The 12692-nt window shown below is 37.2% G+C and overlaps 1 protein-coding gene and 1 pseudogene across 2 annotated transcripts in view; one reads left to right on the forward strand and one right to left on the reverse strand.

The window, feature by feature from the left end:
• The window catches only part of SATB2 (SATB homeobox 2), a 169744-nt gene that overhangs the window by 108213 nt on the left and 48839 nt on the right, over positions 1–12692 (reverse strand). The window lies entirely within an intron of this gene.
• LOC308498883 (small ribosomal subunit protein eS6-like) lies at positions 2611–3352 on the forward strand (annotated as a pseudogene). The gene has a single exon. The product of its transcript is annotated as a small ribosomal subunit protein eS6-like (transcript).

Here is a 12692-nt window from a genome sequence, read left to right on the forward strand (position 1 = left end):
ATGAAGTTTTACTTCTTTTTAAATTTGAAGGCTAAATAGGTAACAGGGTGGGGGCCGGAGGAGAGGGAAGGGACGATTTCCTGTATATGCAGAAACTCTTTACCTTACTTGGACTATAAACTGCCAGAGGGCAAGGGTCATATCAGTTTCACTGTTTTATACAACCGTCGCTGCAACCCCATAAGCATCATGAGGCCTAAAATGCAGTGGGCATGTGACGTCACAGAAGAAGGAAGCCTCTTTGAAACAGCAGCAGACTGGGGATCAGGATATCCAGGTCTGGTCTTGGATCCTGCAGCTCTGTACCTATGGGCAACTCACTTAACCTCTCTGGGCCCCTACTTTCTCTTCTATATAATGGGTATTTAAAAGCCAAAACAGAATAAAACCAACAACAACAACAAAAAATAACTCCCCCGTCTGATCAGAAAAATGGTAATTAAAATAGCATGCGCTAAATTGCACTAAAATGATAAAGTCCTGTATAAACATATGCTAGCATTCACGAATTGTAAGTTAACATAAAAGAGGTAAGCATTATGTTTTCTAGAAGGTTCCTAAGGGAAAATTTCCTTCCCGTAAGCAAAAATGTGAATCTTCTAAAATGCCACCGGCTAACATGGCAAGGCGTCTGATGTAGTCAAAGGAACCTGGGCTTGGACCTTTGTTCTATCTCAGTAACTGTCACAAGTGACTTCATCTGTCTGAGCCTCCATTTTATTATCTATAGGAGGGGCCGAGAGGCGGTACCCACAGCTGCATCTCACCGCCTGCCCGCTGCTGCAAAGCATCCCAGCAACCCCGTGCATTTGTAAATACCTACAGTGTCTATTCCTCGCTAGACGCTAAGCTCCACAATAGCATAGTGCCTGGCAGATGGTAGAGGCACAGAAATAAAAGGAAGGAAAGGAAGGAGGGAGGGAAGGAAGAAGCGATGGAGGGAGCGAGGGAGGGAGGCTGAAACGGAAGGAGGGAGGGAGAAAACGAGGGCCACTCTGCCATGGCCCACGGGAAGCACCAGCTCCATTGCAGGTTCACCTGAGCTCCCTACCCAGACTCTGTCTCCAGCATCCTGCTAACCCCCCCTCAACAAGTAGAAAACTGAGCTCCCACACTGTCGGCATCCTGGACATCCAGGAAGACCAGCACGAGAGATATTCCAGACAGCTGCTGAAGGCACAGAGGAAAGCCTGAGAAGATGAAACCCTCAAACCAAATCTTCTCATGGAATCCATGCCACCTCCAGAAATGTATTGATTATCTCTCCCTTGCAGCTCTGACGTTCTAAATCAAAACACTGCCCGAATATGCTGGGGCACAGTAATGGAGGCTTTGATGACTGTCATTTTAAAAAACACTTAAGCCTTCAAAACTGAAAATAATCTCAACATTGAAATTGGTGGATTGATTTTTCTTTCATTAAAATTCTACTTTTCAATTACAAGAATGGCAAACACCCAGCTTTTTGTTTCTCAGGGAGGGCTCATTTTTAAACTTTCAAAGTATAGTAAACAACTTCTAAATTCAGAATAATTGAAGTTCTGCCAGTTGGTGAGCAAAACAACAATGGCTTTCATATCAACCACTAAAGGAAACATGGCTCAATCAGGATTTTTTAACTGAATATCACTCTGCCAATTGCCCGTCTTACTAAAATAGCAAAAGCTGCTGCTTACAGACTACTAATGGACTACTACTACCTGAATAAATATAGCTGTGTTTCTTATTCTTCACAGTAAAATTGTTAGGTAAGAGAGACTTCCCTGGGGATTCTTTTATTTAATAAAAGATAATAACACAATTATTAAAATGAGTAAGATATTCTCCGATCAATTTTTCACTTCCATCGCACCAAACAGAAGAAATAAATTGTTTATATGTCTCCACAAATAAGTAACTTCCTCTCCTTAAAGATATATTTGTATGTGGCCAACAAAGCCTCGAGCATAACCCACATCAGTAAATAAATCTAATTCATTCAGGAAGTATGATGAGCAAAATTAAGAGCAAGGTAGTAAAATCTCAACACTATCTAATTATAAATACTAAGAAATTCCCTTGGAATCATTGACATATGAGACCCTGAAAATGTAAACGAGACCTACTTTTATTTGCGCTTTAAAAAATAAAAACTGGTAAGGAAGATGAGGAGAAGACAAGAATGATATGAGAGCCAATACTGTAAATTTCTATTATGTTCCATTAGAAAAAGGCTAGCAAGGACCGCCAAGGGCTGTCGAATCAGGAGGGTTTTTTTTTTTTTAATTCAACCATCCTTGAAACAACTTGAGTGGTGTTTTGTTTTCATTCTAATATCAAGCAACCATCAACTTGCCATCTCTAAAAGGAAAAAAAGAGACAAATCTCAAAAACATATTTGGTCACTGTGGTCACTAAGAAAAACGTGGAAAAAAAAGGATCAGCTTTATTTCGCTTTTCGTTATTTTATTGGTTGTTTTAACACATGTATTCTAGAACACCTGGGAGGAACACAGAAAATATTCACTACAAGAAGACTGATTTTTTTTCACGTCTGAATTTTTATATAATGATAAGCAGGCAACATGGGCCACTTTTTTTCCTGCCCTGGAGGCGGCCAGCTGCTTCAGGATGAAGCTGAATATCTCTTTCCCAGCCACCGGCTGCCAGAAACTCATTGAAGTAGGCGATGAACTCAAACTCTGCACCTTTTAGGAGAAGCGTGTGGCCACAGAAGTGGCTGCTGGCACTCTGGGTGAAGAATGGAAGCATTATATGGTTCGAATCAGTGGTGGGAACGACAAACAAGGTCTCCCCATGAAACAGGTGTTGTGGCCCATGGCCGTGTCCGCCTGCTCCTGAGTAAGGGGCATTCCTGTGATAGACCAAGGAAGACTGGAGAAAGAAAGCACAGATCTCTTCAGGGTTGCATTGCGGATGCCAATCTGAGTGTTTGCAACTTGGTCATTGTAAAAAAAGAGGAGAAAGATATTCCTGGTCTCACTGATACTACTGTACCTCGTCACCTGGGGCCCAAAAGACCTAGCAGAATCCACAAACTTTTCAATCTCTCTAAAGGTGATGCCTGCCAACATATTATGAGAAAGCCCCTAAACAAAGAAGGTAGGAAACTTAGGACCAAAGCACCCAAGACTCCGCATCTTGTTACTCCACGCATCCTGCAACACAAACATGGGCACATTGCTCTGAAGAAACAGCATCCTAAGAAAAATAAGAAAGAGGGCACGGAATATGCTAAACTTTTAGCCAAGAGGATGAAGAAGGCCAAAGAAAAACACCAAGAACAGATTGCCAAGAGACAAATCGGCTGTCCTCTCTGAGAGCTCCTACCTCTGAGTCCAGTCAAAAATGAGATTTTCGAAGAGTGACAAATATGATGAGACATCAAATCTCAAAAAAAAAAAAAAAACCACACAAAGATAAGTAGCATGTACCTTAACAGGCCAAATTTTCCTCCCTTACTCATTTTTAGTTGTTCAATAGTGTAGTATCGTATTTACTTCATAACAATCCATCAAGAAACTGGGTGTTTTTTTAATGCTTATCATGGTATTGCGATGTTGCTACACTAGAAATAAGTAGTTAACCAAGTCATCCAATGTCACATTCAAATTTGTTCCAGAAACAAAGACTAAGTTACTAATTTTTAACTTCTGATATAACACTTTTTAGTACAATGAAATAAGTGAGTGAACTTATTTAACTTAAAATGCTCATGGACACTTATGTATCAGTTTGTTGCTGTTCTGACAACACTTGGAAACATCTCAAAACCAGCCATAATCAATCAGGAACGATCTCATTCATCTGAGTCCCTAGCTTAGTGACTGACAGTTAGTAGCGGCCCCCCAAAAAATGCTTGCATAATAATATTGAAACATGATTGCATTCATGTTGGACTATGAGTCCAAAAATGACTGCAAATTTCCTTCCCACTCACATCTATGTATCATATAGTTTTAGCATTTAATTTGTATTTTGCCAAGTAAAATAAATAAGAAGCAAGAGTTTTACAATTCTTGCCCCTGCCTACAAAATTACTTGACGACACAAAATATTAGGTCAGGATGGTGCATGTTATAATGCTTATAATAAACCAGAGTAAGAGCCCTGAAACACAAATCTTTTACTCATCTGTAAACCACTCCATGTGAAGAAAAATCATCTAAATGATTTATTCCAGTATTTAAATAAGTCACAGCAACTTCTCTTTCTGGTCTAGTCATGATGATGCATTCAATGATGCCAACAGTTTAATGTTTCTTGTTCCTCCATTGGCAAGAATTAATTTAGGTTACAAAATGACTTCACAGGAGCTGTTGCTCATGTTAAATATCCAGCAATTTTCAATACGGGCTGCATTTAGACTATAGCTATTTATGTACCCAAATCTGGATCGGGCCCTAATTTTCTGTCCCTGCACTTCCAGCCTCTGCTTGGTTCATACAAAACTTTTATTCTTTTCCCACATAATGCAATTATTGGTATCAGGATATTTTCTAAAAATCTGCCCTAATAGAGTCATAAGAAATACTTGAGATTTCCATATTTGCCATCTCTATTATCTCTTTGGAAGATAATTAAGGCCTCACCCCAGAGCATTCAAAATAACTGTTGCGATAATGCAAAAATTCAATCGCCCAGAGTGGGCATCCATTCATTCTGGGCAACATTCATTCTGGACAATTTAAGGTATTTCCTTTTGCAAATGTAAGGCCTAGAGATGTGTTTTACAAAAATGACAATAACATTTTGCATTTGAAATGTAGAGGCAAAGGACCTTTCAAAGTCACCACAGCACAAAGGGAAGTAGTCACTGTCCCATGGATCTCTGGGAACCGCAAAGTCCTCGGGAGAAGCCCAGTAAGGGTAGAAGAAATCATTAATTCCCCGGGCTACTGTGTCTCATCCACACTGAGAAACTGCCCAAGTATAACCTGATCCATGGTTATTAGTGAAAATTAGTGAAAATCACCTCTGCTGTTAACTTATTCCCAGCAAATACATTTCTGTTTCCGTGGAAAAGAAGATTTGGGTTCACACTCATCGGCCCAAAGGAAGGCCATATTAGCAATTTGGCAGGTGCCTGAGGGCCAAACCTAATCTACATAAAATAGAGCAGATTGCAACCGCCCTCATCTTTTTTATTTTTAAACTGGTTTTTGAAGCAGAGCATACATAAAATCTCAGAGGGAGAGACAAAGAGATGGTAGTGCATACATTTTCCTGCATGCTTTTATTTTCAGTATTTTTGTACAAACCATCTTCCTGAATGACTATTTACTGAAACAAAGATAACAGAATAAAAGGTGCTAGGAAAAGGAGTAGGCAGGGATCACAAATGCTAAAAAAAAAAAAAAAAAAAAAAAGTCTTATATCTTTTAATAGATCTCCATAATCCTCTATGGCATAATTTTTAAATCAGTTTTAATTTAAATTTAGTGTTTTTATATTTTATGAAGACATACTAAATGGAAATATACTCTGAATTTGGGAAACAGGCTGCAGCTAGCACAGATTCCAAGACTAATAATTATTTATAAACCTATGATCTGCCTAATAGAGAAAAACATTATATCAATGCTGGCTTCTGCTGCTCACAGAATAATTTAAAGTGACAGTGTTCTTTATATCCTAGGAATTTATAGTCTAAGTCATTCAATTCAAGTTTGGGTGAATCTGAAAATTATCTCAGCAATAATAAATGGTGAGTAATATAAGACACACAAAATCTGGAAAAGAAGAATAAATGCACAGATAGGTATATCAGATTTTTTTGTAATGGGTTAATGTAGACATGAAAGTCACAAGAGAGAGCCATGAAAGAATTTGGTTTCTGTTGCTTTAGAAAAACAGAAGCTGCTTAGCAGGGTGCTAGAGAGCCCAAGGATGTTGCATGTAAAATAGTTTCACCTCAAAGAAGCCATACTTGTGTGCCTTCCATCGCTCAGCAAGATGGTGGAATTTAAGGTCAAGAAATAGGGGATCCCTGATGGTTTTGAGAGAGAATATAAGAGGACCTAGAAGTTGCTTCACAGGGAAATGAGAAGCCACAGTAGAGCATTAAGAAATGCTAAAGAAATGCCAACCTAGCGATATCTACAAAAGGTAGGTATAAGCTTTTCTAGAGCTACAGAATCTAGGTAATGAGAGACTGTCGCATAATGTGGGACATACAGAAACGAAACAAAGACTACTGAAAAAAAGAGTAAAAAAGAGGATGAATGCTGGCAACCGTGGGAGGAACAATGGAACCTGAAGACAGGCAGAACAAAAAGGTATGTACGATATAAAGTGAAAAGTACTGGATGAGAATCCGAAGACCAAGTCACCAAACTCTCAGTGCCTCTCAATCTCCTTCTCCTGTAAGATCATAATAGCCTGCATCTCATGGGTTGCTGAGGGAATAAAATGAAGTACTATGAATTCAGGTTATCTGGGAATTCTAAACTGCTCACCAACTGTAAGCTTCTATTGTTGTTGATGTTACAAAGAGTGGACACAGTGACAAAGAGTTTAAAATGACTAATTTCTTGTTTAGAATTTTAGAGGAAGGAGGACATTATTTTCTGTGACCGTGGGTGAGAATGAAACTCCTAAAGAGCTGAGTAAATATTCCAACAAACTGAGTTTGAAGTGCTGACGAATAGCCAATCTTTGAACTTTTAAAGACAAAGATATAGATAAGATTTAACCAAGTTAAAAAAGAAAAAGAAAAAAAATGTTTGACTAGGTAAAGTTATAGAACTATGGATTCTTGGGAGAGGAGGCTATTTTGTAATACAGAGAAGGGAACAAAATATCAGGTGATTGCAAAGAACCCACATTTAAAATTTCTTTCTATGAGTTGGACACTTTCTCATTGTATTAATGCTTTACAAAAATCCTGACATAGATACGAGTGTCTCCATTTTAGATTAGGCTAGGTAACGTCCCTAAGGCCACAAAAATATAAAATGGCCGAGACTGAAAACCAGGTTTGCCTGACTTCAAAAGTCATATTCCGGCCCACATACACACACACATTATGGCACCTCTTACCCTCTGGAAAACTCAAGCTTAGTCTTTGAGGTACAACTGAAACAATACCTCCAGGTAAAATAACACTTATTCTATTTCCCCTGAAAGAATTAAGCCCAGTGTAGTTGTACTTATTCATAAGGTAAATAGCTATACAATTTATGTGAAATCCTTTCCCCATTAAACTGCAGGCTACTCAGTGGAACTCGTCTTAGTCATTCTGTCACTGCAGCACTGAGCTGAGCACCTGGTATAGAACAGGCATCCAATTAACATGTAGTGAATGAATCAATGGAATTTAAACACTCCCAATTGCATGAAGTAACTTGATCCCAATTTGTTCATGCTATTATTTTTATCAACCACCCCTATTCATTTATCAGAGGTCAACTATGAGCCAGGTAGAGTTGCTCTAGGTGGCCTATATCAACAATGTATTATTACATTATGCATAGTAATTATAATTAATTATGTATAGTATAAAAATGTGTAATAATGTATATGTATAAAATACATTATGTAATTTAATTGTCAAATTATTCCTATAAATAAAAATTATCCTTATTTTACATATTAGGAAATCATAGCAGAAAAAGATTAAGCAACTTACTATAGGCACATAGTTTCTAATAACAATGATAATAATACAATCTAAGTGCCTGTTTTGTGGCAAGCACAGTGTTAGGATTTAATATATATTATCTCCTTTGATCTTCACAACAAACCAATGAGGGGGATTTTATCACATTTTGCAGATGAGAACACCAGAGGACAAAAAGGTTAAGTAGTTTCCCAAGATTACACAGCTAACAAGCAACAGAACTACTCTTTAAACTCGGGTTTTATGACTCCAAAGCCCACATTCTTTCCACTATATCAAGATCCCTTCTACTATGTTATGTTGCCTAAATCTTTCTATTTTAAATACCTGAGATAAGCATTTGAGATAAAAATAAATCTCTAATGGACTATTTAACCTAAATGGGTCACATTTAATAAACGGGTCAGTCAGAATTAAAAATAACATACATGCAGGTAATAGGAGGGATGAAGGCCTGATTCAATGAACTGACTCAGTTGTATTTTGTTGGACCCAAAATACCATATATTGCTTTTGAATATAAAAAGCTGTGTAGTACTAATATTCTCTCCCAGATGCATTTTTTTTTTCATTCATTCATTTGTTTTAGTATTTGTGGTTTACCTAGGTACTAGAAATACAAGGTGATGAACAAGATACACACTCATTAAACTTAGTCTACTAGCTCCAACCAACAGGCAAAGATATAATTAAAAATGTAACAAGTGCTAGCCACGAGAATAATAGGATGCTATGAGAAAGAATTATCAGACAGCCAGGGGAAAGGGCCTGAGGGATACCTTGCTGAGCAAAATTGGTGGAAGGAATGTATGCTGGTCATGAAGCAGGCAAGGCTTGGCCTAAGCTCAGAAATAGAAAGACCCTTGTGGCTAGGAACAGGAATGGGGGGAATAAGTGGTGAAGGATGAGGTCCAGGGCAGATTAGACAGAGCTTTGCAGGTCATAGCAAATATTTGGATTTTACTCTAAACTAAACAGAAAACTGGGGAAGGGTTTTAGGCAGATGAATGGCATTATTCAGTTTATATATTTAAGCCATCACTCAAACTACAGGGGGTAGATCAGAAGTAAAAAGCAGAGAAGCCAGTTACAACGCTGTCGCAATGAGTTAGGTAAGAAGGGATGGTAGACTGGACCAGCTGGAAGCAGTGGAAATGAAAAACAAAAAGTAGACATTTCCAAATCTTCCTCAAATCACCGAGCTCTTTGGCATTAAAAAAAAATTGATTATATTGAGATATATATTATTGGGATATATTATATTATAATATACATTATTGAGATATATTATATTATATATCAATATAATATATTGAGAAAATATGAAGGAGTTTCACACGTATTAGCAATGTTCTATTTCCTAAGCAGAGTGGTACATATAAGGAGCTTGTGGTTTTTTTTTTTAATGTTAAATATACATTGTTTATATTCTTGTGTAAGCATGGCATATTTCATAATAAAATATGTAAAGATTATCAATGCTATGCGTTTTTTAATTGACTGCTATATTTTAGAATACTCAGATACAGCAAACAGACTTGTAGTTTCAGGCATGCTTTATAAATTTCTCAGTTTGACCCTTAATCAGGATAATAAAGCTCTTCACCAGTCCAAATTCTACTGAAATAGGTATTTTCTAACTCCAGCTTAATTTCAATAACAAGAAAACTGTAAGTCAAACTTAAAATATGAAATTTGACAATGTAACATGTTAAATATTGGTGAAAACAAATCATGAATCAGTCAACTGGTAACAGAATCCAGAATTTAAAAATTACTGTCCATAACCCTAACTAATCATAAACACAGAATGACATCTAAATACAAAGATATTTATTAAAGAGTTATCTCTAAAAATAAAAAAAACTCTAACAACTTAAATGTCTAAAACAAATGGTTAAGTAAATTATGGTATACTCACACCATCAACAATTAGGAAATCATTAAAAATGAATGCTACGGAAAATGGTTGTTACATTAAGTGAAAAAAATGTCATGCGGTGTTTCCACGAAATTAAGACCTAGCCAGACATCATCTCTAATGCATCTTTTGGAGCAAAAATTAATATAAGACCTGGTCTTATTTTAATACAAGACCAGGTATAATATAATATAATATAATATAATATAATATAATATAATATAATATAACATAACATAATATAATATAATATAATAAATACTGGGTCTTATGTTAATTTTTTCTCCAAAAGACACATTAGAGCTGATGATCTGGCTAGGTCTGATTTTCAGGAAACACGGTATACAGATATAATCCACTGCCTGTGAGGGGGGGAAAGAGAGAGAGACTATGAGGGATGTAGAAAAGACTTTATCAGTAAAATTTTTAAGACACGAAATAACTTGGACCACAGGTGACATCAAGAGGGAATGTTATTTTATCCTTCACACTGTTTTGTATTTTTCAATTTTCTACAATGACTGCATTTATTACTGTTATCTCGCTGTGCTTTCCTTACAAATTATTAAGCAAAGCAACCTACACACAAAAAGGAAGTATCTGCATTCAGAAATCTCTGTTCTTGTAGAAATTCTTGACTATTTTCAGACGAGAAACGTTCCAATTTAGAAACCTTTAGACAGAAACATGAACACTTACAATGTTGCCTAAACGACTATTAACCAAGAAAGCCTTGATATTCAAAGTGGCTGAATAGGAACACCAAGAAATTAAATCAATGTGGTCCATTAGCAGAAATGTCCTATTCTGCACCATCTATTCAGCCAACATCTATCTACTCGGTGTCTTCTGGGGTGTCAGGATAGCAAACCACAGGGGGACAGGCAATCAGAAGACTATCTCTGTCCACAGGGGTTACTTATCACCTGGCTGAAGAAACAGCAGGTAGTGCTGGGACACTGAGGACAAATGAGCAAATAGAAAATGTCCCCGCTGCAAATGCCAGGGAAGGCAAAGGGAGGGAAAGAGGAGCCTCTGAATGCCATGCTGGGAAGCTGATGTGGGTGAGTAAGACTTCTCCTTCCCAAATACTAAAGAGGATTGCCAAGCGGGACAGGTCGCCAATGCCTACTCAAGGAAAGCCATGCTAGCACCACGATAAGAAAGGACTATGGATTTTCACACAAAAACAACAAACTCAAAGGCTAGCAGTCCCGATTTCCTTGTATGGACCTGCTTGCTCTGAATTAGCTCTCTTCCCTGTGGGCTGCCTAAGGAATGATGATTACGTTAACACATAGAAGACAAAATATAAGTGGCAGCTCTAATTGACATAACCGGTAACTCTCAGTTAATGGTTATTTACCTTAATTAAAACAGTGCACATTGTTTAGAAGAAAGTTTTAAAATACCATAGGAAAAAGTAATACAGGATATAAAATGGCTCAGTATAATTTGGGGTGCAACCACAAAAGAAAAATATGTCATTTAAGCCCGAGATTATTCATTTATCGTGTATACTTAGCATTAAAGAAGGTATACTCGTTTTTAAAAAATATGAACATTGTGAATATTGCTTTAATGCCATGTGAGTCACTTTAGGCCCCCAAAATAAATAACATTTATAAAAACATTGCTATAAATTAAATGACATTTTAAATAAAATCATGCAAATTTCAAACAAGCGATTTTTTTTAAAGTCATTTGGCATTCTTTATTTTTCTCTCCAAAGTATTATATTACATCAATTAGAATACTGGACAAGCCATTCGTTTTTCCTTTTTGTTTATGCCCTTAAAACAACTGTGATGCTCCCATAGCTAAGAGCTTTAAACTTGTAAATAATTCTCCAATTTCTCTAAATTGGAGAAATAACCCCTCCCAAATCTCCATATCTTAATATCATGAAAGCTGGAACTGTAAAATAAAATCTGTTAGCAGCTGAAATCTTAATGAGGTTCTACAAAGAAGCGGCTTTCCTGCAATGACTCAATGCATGGAAACTGTCGCATAATTATAAATGCATGGGCTGAATGCGAGTTGGCAAATATAATACCACAGAATGTACCCAGAACCAGGGTTGTCCCAGTTCAAATAAGACTCTATTTCTTTACCAGTGCAGGCACACGACTAACCTGAAATGTCTTTGGCTGAGAGACAGGTGTGAGCCCGTAAAATTATGTCCCTTGACTCCCCATTTACATGGTGACAATCTGTTCTGGCCCACCAGCAGCCTGTTCTTCAACAACAAAGCACTTCAGAAGAAACACTGCATAATGTTCGTTTCATCTGACATCATAGAAGCCAACTACAATTGGACTGGAGCAGTGGTTCTCAAAACTTGGGGACATTAGACCTCCCCTCACAAAGAACTTACGAAAATAAAGATTCTGGGGCCTGCCACCAAAGGACCCAATGCACTAGGTCAGGATGAGTGCCAGAATTTGTATTTACAGAAACACCCCACAACGAAGCAGGCTCTCTGAGAAATACTAGAACAGGAAAGGTAGGAAGGCCCGAGGGAAAATACAAATAATAGGTGTGGAGAGGGGAGCAATAACTGGGTTGGATAACTACAACTATCATTTTTTTAGGGAAAAGGAAAGGAATTTCCTCAAAAGTATTCTCTGAACCTTCACAAATATAACTGCAAACTTAGAACATGCCCTAGAAGTATTTTAGTACAATTATTCATGGTAAGGAAATCAAACTCCACATGCTTATTTCTAGTTGTCCTTAAAAAGGAAAAAGGAAAAACGCTCTCAGGGCCAGACTCTCTCAAATCCATTCTTACTTAGGAATTTCAAAAATGTAAGAATGCTTCATTAGATGAACGCTGCATGGTCCATGGTGAGTACTATTACTTATTCTCTGCATACCGCATATAAAAACAGGCAGACTCATTGCAATTAACACACCTAACGACAAGGTAGGAAGTTAAAATGTAAACATGGTGAAACCCTTTATTTTCATGATTATGTTTCCACAATTCTCACTTATTTTTCCCTAAGCCCATTAAATTCCAAGCCCTACATGTTAATAATATGTTTAGTTTTCGCAATGTGCAGTTCTTTGTGAGAAAACCCATGGAAATAGCAACACCTTTGGCAGACAATCTACCCCCCTGAAGAACAGAGGTTTCCATAGAGC

The sequence above is a fragment of the Rhinolophus hipposideros genome (assembly GCF_964194185.1).
Source record: "Rhinolophus hipposideros genome assembly, chromosome: 6".
In the NCBI taxonomy this organism is placed as follows: domain Eukaryota; kingdom Metazoa; phylum Chordata; class Mammalia; order Chiroptera; family Rhinolophidae; genus Rhinolophus; species Rhinolophus hipposideros.